The sequence below is a fragment of the Eretmochelys imbricata genome, chromosome 5 (genome assembly GCF_965152235.1).
Source record: "Eretmochelys imbricata isolate rEreImb1 chromosome 5, rEreImb1.hap1, whole genome shotgun sequence".
Lineage (NCBI taxonomy): Eukaryota > Metazoa > Chordata > Testudines > Cheloniidae > Eretmochelys > Eretmochelys imbricata.
Genome location: NC_135576.1, coordinates 64,426,583 through 64,449,015, shown reverse-complemented (window position 1 = coordinate 64,449,015; position 22,433 = coordinate 64,426,583).

Sequence of the window (22,433 nt, the reverse complement as noted above, 5' to 3'; positions counted from 1 at the left end):
ATCCTTCTTGTCTAATTCAGGGGGGCATCTGAGGAAAAACTAATTTTAGAAATATGTAGTAGATGGTTTAGAAAGAGATGTTCAACTTACTGTTTATAGGGAAACCTGGACCAAGCTACCACCTAAGAGGCCTGCAAAAACTTATTGGTCAGTAGTGGTAATTTTTAATGTAGAGCTGAACTTAAGGTTGTACTGGACAATTTGGGGAAACTTTTGAAAATTGTTGCACAGGACCAAAGTTGGAAGTCCAAGTGCAAATTATACTGTATACTTCATCAGTAAACCATAAGGACTTAGTTTTACTCTCACTTGCACAGATGTAACTCCCATTAGCCACAGCACTTCATCTTTGTACTGATACAGGTAACCAATATGCTTATATTCTATTCATGAAATAAGGACAGTCAATGACATTTGGGCACCATCTTTTATCTTCATGAAATACAAATTGTATAATCAGAAATTGATTCAGACGTCTATCCCCTCCCTTCCCCCACGAGAAGATACAGGGCAAAAGTTTAGAGTAACATTTTCAAAAATGCCTAAGTGACTTAGGAACTAAAGTCCCATTTTCAAAAGTGACTTAGGCCCATATCCTCAAAAGGTGACTAATTGTCATCTAGGTCTCACTGAAAGTCAATGGAACTTAAAAGTCTGTCACTTAGGGTACACCTACACTGCATACGCTACCCACTGCTCGACAGCAGCAAGTCTCAGAGCCCAGGTAAACTGACTGAGATGTACGGGACTTGAGTTACAGGGCTAAAAAGAGCAGTGTAGCTGTTTCTGCTCAGGCTGGAGCCTGGGACCTGAGTACCCCCCACTTGCCAGGTCTCAGAGCCCAGGCTCCAGTCTGAGCAGTAACAGCTACACTGCTCTTTTTAGCTTGTTAGCATTGACTCAGGGCTTTAAGGGCATGGCTACACTTGCAGATGTAGAGCGCTGTGAGTTAAACCTGCCTTCGGAGCGCGCAGTAGGGAAAGCGCTGCAGTCTGTCCACGCTGACAGCTGCAGGTGCATTGGTGTGGCCACATTTGCAGTACTTGCAGCAGCATTGGGAGCGGTGTATTATTGGCAACTATCCCACAGAGCACCTCTTCCCATTCTGGTGCTGTGGTTTGGGGGAAGGGCACGGGAGGGGGGCACTCTGGGTCCTGTCCCAACACCCCATGATGCATCGGTTCTCATCCCAGAAATCCCTATGCTTCCGTCTATATTTGGTGCCATCTTTCAACGTTTTTTGTACTGCACGCTCGGTCTTCCCTTCGGTCTGCGGGAATGGAGCCCAAACTGCTGAGGAGTATGCTGACGAGTCTCGCCGGAATGTCACGTTTGGCAGTCGAGTTATTCCTTATGATCCAAAGTGACAGTGCGGGCTCCGACGATGATATCGACTCAAGTAACGCATATGACAAGAGTTTGCTTGTGGCATTCACAAACAAGCACTGAGTGGTGGGATCACATCGTCATGCAAGTCTGGGATGACAGGCAGTGGCTGCAGAACTTTTGGATGAGAAAAGCCACTTTCATGGGACTGTGTGAGGCGCTTGCCCCACACCCTGCGGCACAAGGACACGAGATTGAGAGCTGCCCTGACAGTGGAGAAGCAGGTGGCTATTGCAATCTGGAAGCTGGCAACTCCAGACAGCTACCGATCGGTCGCTAACCAGTTTGGAGTGGGAAAGTCGACCATTGGAATCGTGTTGATGCAAGTTTGCAGGGCCATTAATCTCATCCTGCTCAGAAGAACTGTGACTCTAGGTAACATGCATGATATGGCTTTGCACAAATGGGTTTCCCTAACTGTGGAGAGGCGATAGATGGGACGCATATACCAATTCTGGCACCAGGTATTTCTCTATGGTTCTCCAGGTGCTGTGGATCACCATGGGCATTTCATTACATTAATGCAAGCTGGCCCAGAAAGGTGCATGACGCACGCATCTTTTGGAACACTGGCCTGCTCAGGAAGCTGCAAGCCGGGACATTTTCCCCCAGACCAGAAGATCACCGTAGGGGAAGTTGAAATGCCCATTCTGCTCCTTGGAGACCCCACTTATCCTTTAATGCTGTGGCTCATGAAACCCTACACAGGAAGCCTTGACAGCAGCAAGGAGCCATTCAACAACAGGTTGAACCGGTGCAGAATGACTGTGGAGTGTGCTTTTTTGCTGTTTAAAGGGCCGCTGGTGCTTTCTGTATGGGAAGCTGGACTTGGCCAATGACAGCATCCCCATGGTTATAGCCGCATGCTGTACCCTCCATAACATTTATGAAGGGAAGGGTGAACGATTCACTCAGGCATGGAACTTAGATGTTCAACACCTGGAGGCTGAATTTGAACAGCCAGAGAGCAGCGCTATTAGAGGGGGCCAGCTCGGGACTGCAAGGATTCGGGATGCCTTGAGGGAGCAATTTGAGGCTGAAAGCCAACACTAATGTTTGGTGCCCTACACGGGAGTGGAGTGCAGTTGTTCCAATGTTAGTAGGAATCTGTGTTTGCTACGCTGACTTGCAGTGCCTGTTTCTTTCCTGGGCTAAGGTATCTTTTACTTTATGCACTAATAAAGAATGTTTTCAAATCCAAAAAATCCATTTATTGAAAAGAAAATTCATTTATTGAAAAGAAACACAACTGCTTGGAAAACAGAAAGGGCAAAGGGGTGGGGAGGGGAATGGTACAATCCCAGATTTGCGTATGTCCTGTTATCATACTCAGCCTTCCTGTCTGGCGTGCTGTGCAATGAGTGCTGTGCTTCAGGATGGCTATACTGCATGGTGATGGGGGCTGAGTGCAGTGGGTAAGGGTAATAGTTTTCAGGGCTGGATGGTGAAGCGACAGGTGTTGGAGGCAGTGGGTTGGAGGTGACATGGGGGCACAAGGGAAAGAGTTTTGGGACAAGGACTGCGGGGGTGGGGGGGAGCGTTAGTGCTCTGCCTACATGGCTATGAGTGCCTGGATAGAGTTTGCTTGGTGCTCCATGATTCTTATCAGCCGATCCGTGCTTTGCTGCCAGAGCACCACGCTTTTGTGGCGGCGCTCCTCATTCTGCTGGAGGATCCTCCTTTCACTGTCCTGCCACTCCTGCACTTTTTGATTTTCATTCCTTGAATGCTGCATTACTTCATGCAACATGTCTTCCTTGCTTCTATGTGGCCTCTTTCTGATTCTTTGGAGTCTTTTGGCCAGTGATAACACGGACGGCTGAGATCTCAGGTTGCATCTGTAAAGGCAAAATGTAACGCTTAACAGAGGCAGCATTGTTCACACCAGACAGAGCAATGATTCCCCACTTACTTAAGGGCAAGCATAGTCTACACAATGGCATAATTTGCCCATCCCAAAGCGAGTGTACATAACCCACAGGAGCCCCAAAATGGTGAGTAAGCACAGGGTCAAGTGTGACTGATTGTTTCACCGCTGTACTGTCCTCTGGGTTTCTGTGCCTTGGGGAGAGCCAACAGCGGCAGGGGACCCCTAAACTGAACTCTGTCCCCACAGGAGTTCATCCTGGAAGATATCTCACTGCTGAGGGTGACCTGGGAAGCAAGGGAGGGTCTTCCACTCCAATGCAGCTTCCACCCTGGCCCATATGCAGCTTGCCTGTGTGCAGCAATGGTCCTCCTGCCCCTCACGGCACAGTGGAACGGACAAGTTAGCTTTACTGGGTCAAGGACCACAGTGGCTCTCCTGAGAAACCTGTGCAAGCGCATTGGCCAAGTTCTGGGTGAGACCTTTGAAGAGATCACTGAGGCCAATTACCGCGATGTGAGAGAGCATATCAATGCCCTATTCTGAATCTAGGCATGCATGCAGCCCTAACCCTCCTCGCCCCAAGAGCCCACACTGAATAACTTCCTACCAAAAATAAAAGTCGCTTACTGGGAAGCTCCTCTGGTGTTTGTCCTTCCCAAAGCACGGGCAGCCGCAACTGGCTACCTTCCTCCTGGCTTGAGAACAGCTCCTGGCTGCATGCATCTAGGGATTCCGGGGTGTCTTCCTCCGCCTCAGCACCCTCACTCCTGCTTTGCTCCTCCTCCTCCTCCTCCTCCTGTCTTGTTGCACTGGGCTCTGAAGTGTCCATGGTGGTCCTTGGAATTGAGGTGGGGTCACCCCCAAGTATCATGTCCAGCTCTTTGTAGAAATGGCAGATCACAGGGGCAGCACCAGAGTGGCTGTTTGCCTCACAGGCTTTGCAGTAGGCATTCCGCAGCTCCTTCACTTTAATCCTGCACTGCAGTATGTCCCAGCCATGGCCCCTTTCCATCATGTCCCTTGATAGCTGCCCGAAGGTATTGTAATTCCTATTGCTAGAGCACAGCTGGGACTGGACATCTTCCTCTGCTCAAACACTGATGAGGTCCAGCACCTCACCATTGCTCCATACTGGGGATCGCCTGGCACATGGAGGCATGGTCACCTGGAAAGATGTGCTGAGAGAACTCCACGCCTGGCTGAGCAAACAGGAAGGGGATTTTCAAAATTCCCAGAGAATTTAAAGGTCAGGTCTGACGGCTGGTCATCTGAGGGCAGGGCAGTAGAGTTCAAAGTGATGACCAGAGTGGCTAGAACAGGCATTGTGGGACACTTCTGGAGGCCGATCAGAGAGCACTTACAGACCAGGGCATCCACACTGGCACCAGGGTGCTCCAGCGGGGGTGCACCAAACGTTATTCCACTCGCCAAGGTGGAGTACCAGGAGCTCTCTAGCCGCGGAGTCAGAGCGCTCTAGAGCCTTGCCAGTGTGGCCGGTAGTGAGCTAGCCCACCCGGGCCTCCTTTAATGCGCTCTAACTCGCAAGTGTAGCCAAGCCCTAAGACTTGCTTCCGTGGTGGTGGGGGGGAGAGGGGAGAGGATGCTGCAGTGTAGATGTACTTTTAGATGCTTTTGAAAGTTTTACTCTAAGTTTTACCCATAGTACTTAATACTGTTTCCTGATTAGAAAAAAAATTGGATCTATTGCTTTGAGATGAAAATTATATTTAAAATGGTATATGCTTTCATCTGAAGTAAATAAAAATTACATCAGATCCTCAGTTGTAGGTCCACAGAACAGAAACTTGGTCTCACCTCATGAAGTCAAAAAATTGTGCATTGTGTGCTGACTGAAGAGTTGCAAAAATGAAGAAAAATTCCCACGCTTGTGATCTAATCTTGGCCTACATAGAATCCACACGTTATTATAGCAGAGGTGATGAATGCACAAAGCAGCCTGCAGTTGAAGAATATTTTGATAATCCATGGCAACAAGGAAAAAGGTTTCACTGTGTGAAATATTGATTAAAGCTATAAAATAAAATTGGTGTTTGCTGAAAAAGCAGTGTAGAGGCATTACATAATGTAAAAAAAAAAAAAAAAACCCTAAAGATTGCCTTTCTGACAATGTTGATGTTGTAGACACAAAAATACTTGCATGGAAGAATTCTACATGCAGCTTCACCACTACAATTTATTCTCATTTTCACTGACTGTTGTAATATTCTGTTTTCAGGTCTCTCCCATGTGACTTTGCGACCTGACTGAGACAGGATTTGAGGTTTTAAATAAGTCAGACATTACAAATCCTTTTTCTTTTTCACTAGACAATTTATATCAGAACACTTGAAGATTCAGATGGTCAGCCAATCTGTTAACAAATTCCACATGATACATACTGTTCCCAGCTCATGTGGCAGTGGGATTGAACTCAGATCTGTGACTCTCAGACCAGAGGCTTTTGTCTTTTGAGGTGAAATATAATTACTCTTAGCTTTTAACAGCACTAAGGTTTGTAGCCACTAAAAGGCCTAAAGGTGGTGTATCTCATATTACATCTAAAACTTCTAGTGAATGCTGAAGTGTAATCTTTAGTTATGGTACATATTAGTATCAATGATATAAGGAAGTATAAGGTCCTGGGAGCTAACTTTAGATTAATAGGAAAAAGTCAGAGTGTTGCTACAGTAGCTTTGTCTGAAATGCTTCCTTTTCCACTTGTAGGGCCAGCTACGCTGAGGAACTATTAGGATCTTAATGTGTGAATGGGCCAGTGTTTAAATTGATTAGGCATAGGGAAGTGACTTTCAGAGGTTGGGAGTGCATATACAGAGAAGATGGGTTCCACCTTAACCAATGGTGAACATAACTACAGACAGAAAATTAACTATGTTTTCAGGGAATATTTAAAGTAGAAATTTTGGGGGAAAGCTGCCAGGTGCTGAGAAGTACTCAGGTCAGATAGTCTTCTGGTAGGGATATCAGTAATGTAAAAGTGTCTCTGTATCCAAGAGAGTAACCACAACTGAAAAGACAGAGGGACAGTCTGAGATCAGATATATTCCAGTAGGAAAAAAAACAAACAAATCAAAACCTTAGATTCCAGTTAGAGTTAAATAAATAAATAAAAAAATAGGTAAAAGACGTTCCTCCACCCCCACCAAAAAAAAAGTCTATGAATGCAAGAAACTTTAAAAGGAAAACTAAAAAGATGAACTAGAATGCCTGGAAATGGATGAAGATCTTGACATGCTAGGTTTTACTGAAATATGGTGAAATAACAAAAAGACAATGGGATGCTGTAATAAGTGGCTATAAACTAATCTGTCAATCCTGTACAGTTTATAGAAGTGTACCTATCAGATTACATAGAATAGAATAGAAGTATGCAGCAGCGTATTTAAAAGTCATAAGAATACAAATGTCATTTTTATTATTTACATTATGATAAGGCCCAGAATCCCCGATCAGGATTGGGACCTGCTATGCTAGTGTGAGGCGTCTGGAATGAATATAATGATAGAAATGGCTTTAGAGTATAAACGTATGTATTCACTAATCATTCTCAATTTTTATTGCATTTTATTAAAACGTGTATTTGTTATGTAATCATAGAAATGGGAGCTATCCCTTTGACAATGGGGCAGGACATTGGGTGGTATTGTGCTCTGGATGCTCATTGTGAAGTGGTGAGAGAGACTGGATCCCATATCTGACATTAGTTTCAGGAAGGAGAACTGCCAGGAAGAAATGGGGTCCTGTTGGAGAAAAAAGAAGAGCATCACGGGATGCCACTTGCCAACCTAGTGAGGAAGGCTTGAAACTAGGTTCAGAAGGGGGACAGTAACAAAAGCCCCAGAACTAGGCATAGAAAAATGTAACTGACAGAGGGCTGGAAGTTGGGGAAAGAGGGGGCTGGGAATGGAAAATTACAGTAGGGTCATCGGCACCTCTAGGAGGGAAAACAATGGGTGAATATGCTCAACATTTTAGAGGTCTATACATCAATGTTAGGAGTTTATAAGAGAGGGAGCTGGCGATATAGTTTAAGGCCACTCAGCTTTGGAATGTATTGTCCTGGTGCATGATTTAACACATTTTTATGGGCTGTATTGGAGAGGGAGATGTAGCTTAAGGGACAATATTCAGGAAAGGGAGACTATATTTCCTCATTTGCTGCAAGTTTAACCAATTATATGTCATGCTGTTGAGTTTCAAATGAACATGCTCACTTAACTGTTTAGAGCACCAAGATCCGAGGATAGGCAACTTTTTCAGCCTGTTCCAGGAAATCAATATAAAAATATTAATATATTAAATTTTGGAATGGTTAAAAAAACAAACAAACAAACACAAAGAAGCTAGTCCTAAAGAACTTTTCAAAACTGAGGAAATGAAAAGCCTGAGGCCCTACATGGGGGCTATCTGAGCATACTATAATTGACTCAAAGAACTTATATATATATATTACTAATCAAAAAAGGAAGCTGGAAAAGAAAGAAACCCCCGTAAGATTTTTAAATGACAAGGTACAGAATGTTGTAGGAGTCAAACAGGTTTGCTTAAAAAAGAAAGAAAATCTAGCCCAAGTGAATCAACAGGCAAATGCAAGGTAGAAAGTAGGAGGGCTAAGAGGTATTATGAAGAGCAAGGAGCCAAAGACATTAAAGCAAATGACAAATCCTTTAAGTAGCAGAAGCACACTGATTGAGACAGATTAGGGGGTCTGTTTGACTATGAGGGAGTGAATATAAGCAGCAATTAAGGAGGATAAGGACATTACAAAAAAGCTGAAACCAAGATTTAAAAAAAAAATCTAAGTAAGGGTCCTAAATCCATTTTTTAATTTCAAAGCTTCTGGGCACCCAGTACTGTTATGTTGGGAAGATCCTTAGGGGCTAGATTCTTCCTATGTCTTCACTGAAGAGTTAATTCTTTTGATCAGCACTCAGCTCTGACACCTGGCTTAGCGGAGCATGGGTGTAGAGCTGGCCAGAGGGTGACAGTCCTGTTTCATGGAAATCTTTGAGGTGTCAAAATAAAAAATGTTGTTCCACCTTGGAACAAAACCAAAACCTTTCCAACAGTTTTGCAAGAGTTGAATTGTGCTGAAATGTCCATTTTCTAGTTGAAAGCCAGTTTTTTTGACTTGGGAAGGGGTTTGTGCACATGTGTGAAAAATGTTCTCCTGGAAAATCCCTGATCAGCTCTCAAGCATCAGTTTGGAGCACCACTCATCACTTGTGTGCTTTCAGTAAGGCATCTGTGAAAGTACAATCAATTATATTTTGAGTACAATAAACCAACAAGGAGGAGGGATTGTACTGAGAATCATTCACAGAAGCTCTGCCTTGTATCTCTATTATAAGAGTTATAGTTTCCCAGACCCCTTTATTTTTAAAGTTTATGGCTAAATAGAGATAATCAAAAGGGTTTTCTATGTGTAGACAGACATCATTTTAAGGCTTTTGTCCAGCCAAATCTTCCCTTTGCTGTTGCTGTTCTGCCTCAGGAGTGCCATCTACTGTATTTCACCACCAATTATTTTACAGTGCATCACAGGAGAGGGTGGGACAAAGACTACTGTTAAGCAAATGAGAAACCTGAGTAACCCAACAGGGTCTTATATTGGAAAGTGTCTGGTAATAGTGAGATGTGTCAAAATAGTTAAAAACCTTCACGTTATGTCCTGGCTTTCCTTGGCAGGATTACCATAAAGGCCCTTTTGGGAAAAGGGCCTCAATCTGGGCAATGTTGTAGGCATAAAACTTTGACCTAGTGTGGATTCAGCCAGGGATCTAAGTGGGTCTGCCTGTACACCCCCATTTAACTGTAGGTGTAAAGCTGCTCCACTAGTATTGGAGACCATTTTTTACTTCACTTTCCCTTCAGCAATTTCAGACAAATGTACTATGCCAGTTCCTAACTCATAATCTTTTGAAACAGGCTGTGGGATGGCTCTGCGGATTGAGCTCTGGGAAGGTTTGGTTATTATATTTTCCTCAGAACAGAATTACTGCAAAATATCCTGTGTGGAAAAATAGCCTAGAAGGATCCATTTCTCCAAATGAAGTCAACAGGGCTTTGATTAATGTCAATTACAGGATTGGGACCTTCTTTTCTAGCACCTAAAACTCAACAGCCTAACACTGGTAATACTGCACTCCTCTGCTCTAAGTTTGTTAGGTACTTTATTAGTCCATGGGGCGGCACAGTTTGGACACTCTCTCTTCCATTCTCTCTGAAGTGCTACTGGGTGGAGAACCAAAAACTACAAAAAAAGGTTTTGATTATTAATATTAGCTACTGGGTGACTACTGCAATGAGAAACCTGTATCACTGCCACCTCTTCATCCAACTCAGGAAGATGCACTAGGAGAGCCTCATGAGTTCTGAAACAATGAAGCTTTACAGCAAAACTAAAAAGTGTCAAATAAATTCAAGGCAGAAGAATGCCCTGCTACTATTGTTGGAATGCTTGGGGTTATTTAGAACACCAAGGGCATGAGCAATTTAAAGGGGTCTGCAAAGTAGGGTCCGTATTAGCGTGGCTGGGGCCATGGGCAGAAAGCTCTGAGCCCCACCTGCCCTGCAGTTAAAGCCCTGAGCCCTAGCCATCCCATCGGGCGGAAGCTCAGAGCCCCCCCTTGGCAGAAGCCCTGAACACCCTCTTCCTCTTTCCCCTGCTGGGCCCTGGAGTTTTTATAACATGTTGGGGGGGCTCAGAAAAAGTTTGTGAACCCCTGATTTGGAAAGCTTAATGGAGCAATCCCCTCTCTCAGTCACAATGATCAGCCATTTCCTCCTGTCAAGGGGCATAGCAGAAATGACATTACTAGCTGCAGAGTGGATAGCTGCAGACTGTCCCTCCATGATCCAGGAAAGAGACCTTTAATCCCAGCAACCTACTCTGCACACAGCTGGCCTAGTTACTACAAATGGGCAACATTTTTCAGACAAGACATTTTTGCCAAAACACACCCTCTTCCCCCACCCCCACCCCCCCTTAGAATCTTTTGCAAAAGCACTTCCACTTTTTTGAAATTTTCCATTAAGATATGTTAATTGGTCTGAGAAAAATATTAAATAGGTGGTGGAAAGTAAAGGGTTTGAGATTGCTGGGTTTTTTTAGTATTGCCAGTTTTAAATAGCTTAGTTACAAGATTGGATGTTTTTTCAAGACAAAAGAGATCAGATACTTACAAAAAACTTAACAAAAACCACTTTGAATTGAATTAATACCTTCAACTTTTTAACCCCGTATTTTTGGTCCATTCTACTCATGTGTTACTCTGTGTACATGGCAGAAGATTTGTCTATTTATTCCTCAACAAAACTACTCTGTAAATCCTTTAAACTACCTATGGCATTTCTCTCCAGGCTTACATCTGGGACATTCACAGAATGGAAATTCCCCTGAGAGTATGTATGTGCTAAAATTTTACTACTAACTTCAACAGCACTGTGGGTAAGCATGGAGGAACTTCTCTGAAGTAAATGGAGTTACTCCAGATTTACACTGGTGCAGCTAAATTCAGAATCTAGCCCACTGTATCAGCCAGATCAGTAATGTCTTCCGTAACCAATTACTTAAATACTAAACTGGGCTGAAGCAAAGGTTAGTTGCTATTTCAAGTTAATAGCCACATTCTGATTAGCCATTTTAATGTTTTTAGATTCTTACGGCTTCCTTTCTGTTTAATAGCAGCAGTTAATATGGCTGTCTAAGGGAGGATCTTTACTGCAAGGCATGACAGTTCTTTTCACAACTTCTGAGACAGTAGATCTGAATCAGTGGTGCACTGGGCTAAAAAGGCTCACATGGGTTTTATGATGTCACTGTTAAGAAAGTCAGGGAGTTCAATGCGTGTGTATTGCAGCAGCTCCAGAAATTCTTATTCAGAACATAGAAGTATACAACCCAAATTAGGCAACTTATCTGTTTATCCCAGATATGGGCCTGGGGATCCAGTCCTGCAAGATGATGAGCTCTTCTGAAAGCAATCGGCTCAGCACCTTGTAGGATTGGCCCCTAAGTCTTTTCATTCAAGAGTTGAAAATATTGGTCCAGTGAAAGGGATTCCTCAAGTTTATTAGTCAGACAATCAAAAGAATACCAAAGAAACATTATTGTAGAAAAAGCCTTTTACAAAATAGCTATTGTGGTAGCAAAATATTTCAGTCATCTATTGGATTTCTCCAGAAAGGAAGGAAGAAAAGTTTAATTTGAAGATAATATAAAATTGTTAAAAGAGCTTATTAAACACAAAGGTTAAGAGAACTCGTGAAGCTTTAAAAATGGTAATTAAAGTAGCTGATGTGTGTCTAATGCATTTCTTCAGTGTTTTCTACCAGGAGATCATCATAATGTTTAATTTTTTCTGCCAATATATTGAAATTACTGGTAACATTTATGTATCAATAGTTTGAGAACGTCCTATATGATAGTTACATTGGTCCATGAAAGTAATCGTAAACTGCTGCTTTAGATCCATAGAACAGAATTCTACCACTTGAGCAAATGGAGTGACTGGAAGCAACAGCAGGTTGACATCCTTTGTGGATCTGTACTAAAGGAGGGGGGAAATGACACATATGATTTGCTAGTGGGTTTCACCAATATTTGCTGGCAGCAGAGGAACGGTAAGATTCAGGAAATCATGGGTTCCATTCCAGACTCTGGAGATGAGTGTTTTAGGGGGCACAGTCCACCTGTCTGTTCCCCCCCACCCAACATAACCCATCCCCTCCAACCTGTTCATGTCCCAGTCCTATCTCTTCCCCATTCCTAGCTCCTTGTCCCTAGTCCCATTCTCCACTTCTCATGAAAGTCCCAATCACCTTGCCCAGCCAATGCTCGTCATCTGGGCTCACTGTTTGAGTCCTAAACTTCCACCAAGGCCCAGTCTCTCATCCTCCCCACACCTTGTCCCAATCTCCTTGCCCATCCAGCTCCATGTCCCCAGATCCTGTCCTAACTCCTTGTCCCTAGTCTCCTTCCTGAGTCTCCCCTGCTTCAACCCTCAGTCTCACCAAACTCCTTGTCTCAACATACTTCTTTCTCTCTCCTCCAGTCTGGCTTTTGTCTCATCTACCTTTGAAACAGATAGCTTCCTCCTCCATGCTGCCTAGGTGCACCAGTTTGTGTGTGCAGGTCCATTGAGAGCACAGGAGAGACAGGCTCCCTGTTATCAGTTTTGGTGTCTGCCTGCCCCCAACCTGGAGCAGGACTCGGAGCCCCTGTAGTGCTGGGCTGAAGCATGCTCAGTCATTATGGTGCATGTGCAGTCTGATCAGCACTAGGAGCTGTGAAATTGAATACATCTCTATGGAGTATGTGCAAATTGCAAATTTTTCAAAGTCTTAATGGCCAAAGTTGGGCAGATTTTCCATAGGGGATGGCAAAAGGCACGTCCCTGACAAAGGCCACCTCTTGCCAAGTTTCAAGTCTCTGCTGCAAAGCACGGCGGTGCAAGAGCTTTTCAGAGAAAAGATTCATAGATACTAAGGTCAGAAGGGACCATTATGATCATCTAGTCTAACCTGTACAACGCAGGTCACAGAATTTTACCCACCCACTCCTGCAAAAAAACCCTCACCTATGTCTGAGCTATTGAAGTCCTCAAATTGCGGTTTAAAGACTTCAAGGAGCAGAGAATCCTTCAGCAAGTGACCCGTGCCCCATGCTACAGAGGAAGGCGAAAAACCTCCAGGGCCTCTTCCAATCTGCCCTGGAGGAAAATTCCTTCCCGACCCCAAATATGGGGATCAGCTAAACCCTGAGCACATGGGCAAGATTCACCAGCCAGATACTACAGAAAATTCTTTCCTGAGTAACTCAGATCCCACCCCACCTAACATCCCGTCACAGGCCATTGGGCCTATTTACCATGAATATTTAATTACCAAAACCATGTTAGAATGTAACATTGGAAAAACTATGCATATTTCCCCTAGGCTCAATCTCAAATTCCTGAACCATTTAGCCTGAAATATATTTAAAATAAAAATCAGTCTGGGGCAAAATGGAGATTTTCAGCACAAACAGTGAAAGTTTCATAAGGTAATATGCAGCTGAAAACAGGGTCTTATACTGGAAAGTGTCTGGTAATCTAAATAAATAGGCAGTGCTACCAGCCCCAGTTCTAAGAAGCTATTGTAAGCCAAGGAATACTAATGAAAAGTGTATTAACATTTGAAATTTTGGAAATTCCTATTTTAATGCTCCACAAGCAACTTTAATTCTGACCCTAGCGCTCAGCAAAATAGCATCTAAATCAAGCATCAAAACATCTTAGCATTCTCAAAAGGTACTAGAAACAAGAGGAAAGAAATATAAGATTGGAGTTTCTTGATTTAACACATCTTTAAGTTACATTTTAAAATAGAAGGGTTTTTTCCCCTAGGAAGTACAAACCTTCCACTTTTCTAATACGTCTCTCAAAATGCATTATAAAAATATAACCTAAGATTAGAAAAACACAAACAAATCTGATTGCAAGAGAGCATAAATAAGAAATGTCTAATGGTTTGTCTTTATTTTCAGGAATAGAGTGGAGGTAAGTAGCAGCATGTGGTCAAAACTGGAACTATAATGGAAAGTTAGATGGGACCTTAACTGTGATGTCACTACTAGATCTCTGTAATGAATCAATAAATTAGGACTCTGTCCTGTAAATACTTACTTGCTAATGGGTCTAGGGCCTGATCCAATATTCACTGAAGTTAGTGGCAAGGCTCCCAGTAACTTAAGTGGGCTTTTGATCAGGTCCCTTGTGCTTACTACTGTTAGTAGGACATATGAAGTGAGTGGGACTACTCATAGTTGGAAGCATGAAGAGCGGTATTTACAGGATCTAGCCCATAGTTGCTAGCATTTCAAATAACCTTAAACCTTGGCAAAATGCTAAATACATTTTATAGTGGGTAAACTTGTGAGAAAACTCCATCGAGATTTACAAGGGTAGGATATTTAACCCAAGAGACTTAGTCATTATAATTTTCTTCCAACAAGACTATATTCACATTTACAATTTCTTGAACAGACCCTACAGAGCTTCACTTACAGGAGTCTTCCTTGGGGTCGCATGTGCCTGTAAGGACTCCTAAGTGACATGAGTAAGGATTTACAAGATATGGCCCCTAATGTTTTATAAAGATCTGGATTTATCATCTCTTGCACATCAAAATTGACAGTCTTCTGTCAGTGTAAAAAACAAATTGGTTCTGGCCAATTCAGCTGTAAACGTAGCAGGATAAAACAGAGTGCTTAATTTTATAATCCCAAAGCTTGCTCTCAATTTCCCTGAATTCTTCTCCTTTGTATTTCCATACTAGAATCTAGGAATAGCAATACTTGTCTGAATTATAAATCAGACTTTATTCAGTCTAGCCAGCTGTAACAGCTTATCTCTATTACTATAATTAAGAAACTTTATTATATTGCTTTGAGGATGCTACCAGGTGCTGTGCCTTATGCCCTCTCCATGACAAAGGATGGAATCTTCTGTAAACATTTCTTTAAATGTGTTTCCTATTAATTCTTCTGGTTTTTTCCCCCCTCTCCTTCCCTTCAGGCAAGCCAAAGAGACAGATTGTTTCTCCTGCTTTTATTATCTTATTCATCTATTTTCAATCTTTGTTGTTTTAGTTGATTTAAACATTTGCTATTCACTGATGCCAATTTATTCACCCTCTCTTCCACATTACTCACTTTCTTTTCAACTTCACTGACCCGTTCACCTAATCTTCTTGTTAACTCCATCAACTGAGGTGTAGAAATCATCAATTTGGTGAGAGATTTCTTTATTCCCCATCTTTAAATTGCTTTTTAAATACTATGTAATGCCAAATTGTAATCTCTCTCTCAGCCGGAGCTACTACTTACAGAAACTTCCCCAAGATCAGTCTGTGTAGAAGAGGAAGAGAGATGATCAGCTACACATATATAAGGCTCTTTGTTTTCCAGGGTACCTTGACACATTGCAGAGGAAGCTTTCTCCAGCTTTTTTTATGGCTCTTTATACCATATCTTTTTAATAATCACTCCCACATATTGTCTATGTGAAAAACAAAGCCAAATCAAACTCCTTAATTTCTTCTATATTCTTGAAGAAACATGGTAAAGGATAAAGACATAATGGAAATGCATTTTAAAGATGCTAAATTCCAATTCCTCACACATCAGGCACACAAAATTGTTTTACTGAGTCATCTCTCTCCACTTATATCTCTATAGTTTAAGCCAAACTTCATGTCAAAATTGGCAGTACCATACTCCAGGCCCCTTCCACTGGGATCAAAAAGAATGGTTTGGCACACAGTACAGCTCAGTTTAAGGAATCTTTGGCAAACAAACTCCTGGTTAACCAAATTTTATTCTGTACGTTGTGGTATTTTAAAAAAAAGAACAGGAGTACTTGTGGCACCTTAGAGACTAACAAATTTATTTGAGCATAGGCTTTCATGGGCTACAGCCCACTTCATCGGATGCATTGAATGGAACATATAGCAAGAAGATATATATACATACAGAGAACATGAAAAAGTGGAAGTTGCCATACCAACTGCAAGAGGCTAATTAATTAAAATGAGCTATTATCAGCAGGAGAGAAAAAACTTTTGTAGTGATAATCAAGATGGACCATTTCAGACAGTTGACAAGAAGGTGTGAGGATACTTAACATGGGGAAATAGATTCAATTTGTGTGATTTATGCATCTGATGAAGTGGGCTGTAGCCCACGAAAGCTTGTGCTCAAATAAATTTGTTAGTCTCTAAGGTGCCACAAGTTCTCCTGTTCTTTTTGCGGATACAGACTAACACGGCTGCTACTCTGAAACCTGTCATATTTAAACATCCCAGATTGTCAGCCTGCTTTAGAGTTGGAGATCAAAAGAAGAGCCAATTTACAGGTAGGTGGCCTGCAAAGCTAACCAGTATTCTCTTCTTTCTTGCATTCTGCAGGTCGGCATTGGAGAGCAATCTTTTCTAAGAGGGTGTTGTGTGCTCCATCCACAAGAGACTATGTCACCTAAAAGTAAAACCCCTTCTTGTGCTTTCTCTAATCAGGATTATGACTAAATGTTATATTACGATATAAATATTAAATAATAAAAATAGAGTTGAGAAGCCCCAGCAGAATCGGGCCACCATTGTGTATATGCGAGGCCTAGCATAAAGAAGAAAAATTTCTTATCTGAAAGAGCTTAGTATATAAGAGACAACCAGTTGATACTTCAGACAACTGAGGAACTGGGGTTGGTGGGAGCATAAGGGAACAGTGGAAGAGTTATGATTAGGGTAATAAGTACAGTAAATAAGATTAGGGGTTACAGCACAGTAGCAGTAGCTGCCTAGCCATTGACAAATATTTTGTAGATGCCATGGCAAAGATGAATTTTAAGGAGAAGTTTGAAGGAGGCTAATGTGGGTGACTAAAATTGTAGAGCAAATTACGCCCTAAAGATCTCCATTTTAGATCTTCTAAAAAGAAGCAGTTGTTTAAGCTCAGAAAAGATGCTGTTTAAGACCAACAGGAAGCTTAAACATCTGATTTGGAAGGAACTATGCTCAACAAGGTCTCACATTGTTCTTCTTCTGGCAAGATTGAATATACAGCACAATTCAGGCTGGAGTATCTGATATCTTTGTTATCACACATTCGCCATGATCCAGAAATTTAAACCTAGTAAAGGAATAATAAAAGATGCCTAACAATTTCTTGAAATAAATCAGCCATAGGGCAGTTATTTAATGTCTCTGCAAACTGTAATTACTTTAAGGGCCATTTTTATAACTAATTGAGTTTAGAGGAACAGAAATCTAATCTTGCTTACTATTGCAATAAAATGCATTTCATCTTGTTTGCAAGATGTCTCCTTGCAATGTTTGCCCCACTCATAACCCAATAATGTAAAGGCACAAATAATGAGAAAAGATGCTAAAATATTTACAGAAATACAAGTGTCCTATTAACCCCTCATTTGCTTTTGAATATTCTTGGTAGCATATGAAACAATAGATTGTTAATAGGAGGTTAATAAATGTTGTCAGTACTGCAGTTGAAGTGGTAGACGAGCGATGAAAAGGTGAAACAAGAATCTTTGCTAATTAGCTAGCTAGCAGAATGCAGCCTCACTCATTTGAAATCCATGACTTAGGCACCTAACCTGCTGGGATACTTCTGAAAATCCAACTTGACACCTGTCATAAATATAAAGGGAAGGGTAATCACCTTTCTGTATACAGTGCGATAAAATCTTTCCTGGCCAGAGGCAAAACCCTTTCACCTGCAAAGGGTTAAGAAGCTAAGGTAACCTCGCTGGCATCTGACCAAAATGACCAATGAGTTGACAAGATACTTTCGAATGCGGGGGAGGGGGACAAAGGGTTTGTCTGTCTGTGTGATGCTTTTGCCAGGAACAGATCAGGAATGCAGCCTTACAACTCCTGTTAAGTTAGTAAGTAATCTAGCTAGAAATGCGTTAGATTTCCTTTTGTTTAATGGCTGGTAAAATAAACTGTGCTGGATGGAATGTGTATTCCTGTTTTTGTGTCTTTTTGTAATTTAAGGTTTGCCTAGAGGGATTCTCTATGTTTTGAATCTGATTACCCTGTAAGGTATTTACCATCCTGATTTTACAGAGATGATTCTTTTACCTTTTCTTTAATTAAAATTATTTTAAGAACCTGATTGATTTTTCATTGTTCTTAAGATCCAAGGGTTTGGGTCTGTGTTCACCTGTACAAATTGGTGAGGATTCTTACCAAGCCTTCCCCAGGAAAGGGGGTGTAGAGCTTGGGGGGATATTTTGGGGGAAGATGTCTTCAAGTGGGCTCTTTTCCTGTTCTTTGTTTAAAACGCTTGGTGGTGGCAGCATACGGTTCAAGGACAAGGCAAACTTTGTACCTTGGGGAAGTTTTTAACCTAAGCTGGTAAGAATAAGCTTAGAGGGTCTTTCATGCAGGTCCTCACATCTGTACGCTAGAGTTCAGAGTGGGGAAGGAACCTTGACATGGTGGCAGAGTGGTGGGATCATTTTGAACCAGAAGCACAGCAGGATTTTAAAGGGTTTTGTAAAAGGTGATTGCAGCTGTAGATTCTGTCTCTCCGCCTCGGGGACAGAGCAGCAGGCCTAACAAAAGGATTTTTCTGTCGGCTAAGAACAGCTATCAGAGAAAAAGGTATCAGGTTACAGCACAGCAAAATTTTACAAGACAGTTTTTTGTTTCTTTGTTTTCTTTCTAACTCTCGGGTGTAAAGTTAATTAAAAACAGAGAGGTTAGGATGACAGACTGCACTGTTCAACAGAAGCTGGAATTAGCCAGATTTGAGGCTGAGGAAAAACAAAAAGAAATCTAATGCATTTCTCTCTAGATTACTTACTAACTTAATAGGAGTTGTAGGGCTGCATTCCTGATCTGTTCCCGGCAAAAGCATCACACAGACAGACAAACCCTTTTACACCCCTCCCCCATCCCCCAGATTTGAAAGTATCTTGTCAACTCATTGGTCATTTTGGGTCAGGTGCCAGGGAGGTTATCTTAGCTTTTTAACCCTTTACAGGTGAAAGGGTTTTGCCTCTGGCCAGGAGGGATTTTATAGCACTGTATACAGAAAGGTGGTTACCCTTCCCTTTATATTTATGACACATCTGCATCTATAGGAGCCTTAATACCTTTACAAATCTGGCCTTAAGTCACCAACGGTGGATTTAAGAAGTGGAATTTAGGTGCCAAAATCCAATATTTAATCACCAGCCACCCACAAAACACCTGTTCAGCTGCTACCTAATCCTGTAGGAGTCTAAATTACCTAGGTACCTAAATTTCCACCATTAAAGTCCCTGAAGTGCTTACATTTCAGTAGCTGGGCATGGGCACAGCCAACTGACACCACCCAAAAGTTTGGCACTTAACTCACCCCTAAAAACACAGTGGGATTCACAAATTAAGTGTTCCTCAGCCTGTCTTCACTTCTGGACCCAGCCTGGGAGATGTTCTTGGATCCTGTCTACAGCTGCACTAAACAGCTGGGTGGGGGGAAGCAACCGTGAACCTTTCCCCATAAATCTTTAGCCTAGTGGTTAGACCCAGGGTGAGGGAGTCCCAGATTAAATTTGAAATGGGGTTTGTTTGTTTTAAACACTTCCTAGCAGCATGCCATAATCATGGGACTATGAGGTATTCTGGCCCAGGGCTCTCAGTCTCTCCTTCTGAAGCTATTCCACTTTGGATAAATATTCATTGGAGCAGGGGGATTGGAACCAGAGTTTCCCACCTGCCCAGTAAGAGGTGTAACCACTGGGATAGAGTCATTCTCACTCACACTCTAGTCCAGTGAATATAAGGGGGGGACGGAGGTAACACCAATCCTTCCTTCTCTGTGCTTTTTCTTGAAAAGGGGTTGACATGGCTCAGGTGCTTAACCCCAGGAGAGCCTTCATGGCTGTAAATTCCAAGCAGAAGCAGTTGCCTAAGGCCCTTTGAGGGGCTTTCGTCCTCAGCATTTCCTATTGGCTAGCTTAGGTAGCTCCCTGCTCAGCATGCTGGCTTTTGTAAATCCCATTCTCAGGTGCTGAACTCTCCTCAGGAATTGTATAGGGAGCCTGAGCACCTAATTCAGAGCTGTGAATTCCAGTTGGTGACCTCCATTTGATTTCAGTGAAAGTTAGGAGTCTAAATACCTTTGTGAATCTGGGCTAGAGGCAATGGTGATTCTGAACATTTTGCCTGTCTTCCTTACCTTGAGCTGTAATTTCAGCTGTCAGTTATTGTTTTTCTTTAATAAAATAAATAAGTATTCTTAAAGAAGCAGAGAAGTGTCACTGAGGGCAAACCAAGTTGTAAATAGTTAATTCTACAAAGATGGATAAAGACTGCTTTAGAATTAGAATTGTTGATTATGGCCTAATTGACGCAGCTTCTCTAGGGAAAAAAAAAGAAGCATTTCAGGTAACTGGAATAAGATTATGTCAAGCAATCTGGTCATGTTTTTAGAATAGATTCCTCTTGATACAACTATATATCACTGTTTCTGCATATATTTGTATATCTGTATTGCACTTGTTATTGTACTGTCTCTATGTTTTTAATCTACCCTTGCAAAAATAAAAATATAAGACTGAAAGATAGTCTCTTCCCTTCTATTAAATTCATTGGCCAGATCCTCAGCTGTTGTAATTTGACTTCCATGGAGCTCTGTGGATTTACACTGAGGATCACGCCCATGATTTCTTCCTCCATCAGTGATTTCTTTTTACATGCAGCGATTTCCAAATCTTTCTGAGACTGTAGGCTTACTGTTTTCCCCTCCCTAAGATGATTCACATCAAGAAATCTTCAGCCTTGTCTTCAATTCATTATATAATGTACACTTCCCTTCTGAGCACTATGAGCTCTTTACTATGTCCTAGCATTGCTATAACCTACCTATACTAGGTAGATCATGATGGTCTTTTGAAATATCAATCCAGCTGTGTATATTAACCTTGCACAATCTCCTTCTCCTTTTTTCATCTGCTAAAGTTATTATAGGTTCTTGTTGTACTTCCTATGAACTTTCATGTATTGTATGAAAAAGCAAGAAAGGGCATCCCCCACTCCCGTGAGCTGTACTGAGGATTTGTATTGCATGTTTTGAACACATAGAACTCTTCTTGATATCACTGGAAATTTGACACATTAAAAAGAGCAGAGACAATGCAACAGAAATCCACAGGCAAGCTATTCCCATTAGAGAGGAGAGAACTTTTCCATATGCACGCTATATTGTCCCCTATAAATAGTTTTCTTCCTCTAATTCTGCAAACTTCCCTTTGGTGTTTCAGAAAGCTCTATACTGACAATGCCAATTTTGCACTTTAGGTCTCTTATTAGTATCTGCCTGTCATATTTCCCAACCTTCTTCACATCTGTGTTGACATGCATCACTCTGCCATAATTAACTTACAAATGTCCTTTGTGGAACTGAGCGTCAAGTCTGCTATACACACCATGCCAGGGCAAGTTGCATTTCCATTAAGGAAAAGGAACTACCATTAACTTTGGCATGTGCTGATTCTTCTCATTGCTTTGCTCACTCCCTCTGTGTTAAGATGAGCAATTTTAGCAAAATTCTCCTGTTTCAAGGATGTAAGCACAGTTCATCTGCTTTACCAATTTGATTTAATAAGAGACAATGGGCTGAATCATCAGCTGTGCCCTCAGCAAATCCTGGGGGCAGAAAGGACTCAATTGTACTTCACTAGTCTTGGGGCCAGTTTTCTGCTGTCTTTGCCTCAGCGCTCCTATTCAGTGGTGCCAACTCTTGCAATATTATTGTGAGTCTCACAGTATTTGGTGTTTTGTTTTCTTGGAGTCACATGGTTATGTGACAATCCCAACTTTCACAGTAAGTAGTAAATGTCTAGCTGTCATGGTGCAGAGAAAAGCTTGCAGACTTGAACCCAAAAGACTTTGGCACCATAAGGCAAACAAAAAGAACCTAATAATTATTTTTTAAAAAAAACTCATGATTTTTAGGACCTGATTCATGATTTTTGCATGCTTGGTGTTGACAATACTGGTATGTCAGCTTTTGGTGTTTTTGCTGGTAGGGGTTGCTAGAGTGCAGGATACTACATTCTAGTGCCGTCCAACTCTCCTAAACTGGGCACATGAACACAGAGCTGGCTACATTAGTCCTGCGCCAGCCAGAGATTTCCACACACTGTGCCACCCCTTCAGATGATGCAGCCTCTTACTTTCCCTCTAACTGGTACAGATAGGGGTGGGTGGGAAGCAGATATGGGGCTGGTCTTCTCCCTGTCCCTCTGTCCCATTTAAAGCTATTTATGGCCGTTTGCATCCTCAAGAGTAGCTAGAAGGAGCAGACCCCCTGAACCCTGCACCCAGCAACTGCTGTGACTGATCAAGAAGGCCTGGGGACAGATACGCCTCCTTGCCTACTGTTTCAGTTCACTCACACTAAGGACAGGAACATTCTGGCCCATAGAGTTGCTTTGCTTTGAATTATACTCTTTAATTTTTCTGTAGGTGTGTGTGTTTTACTAATTAATGAGCAATTAAGACACCATATATACAAATAGCTGAAAGGTGAGAACACTCAGAAGGAGAAGAGTTATTGAGTGCTTTTAAGAACTAGAACTACAAGAATGGGATGAAAATTAAGTAA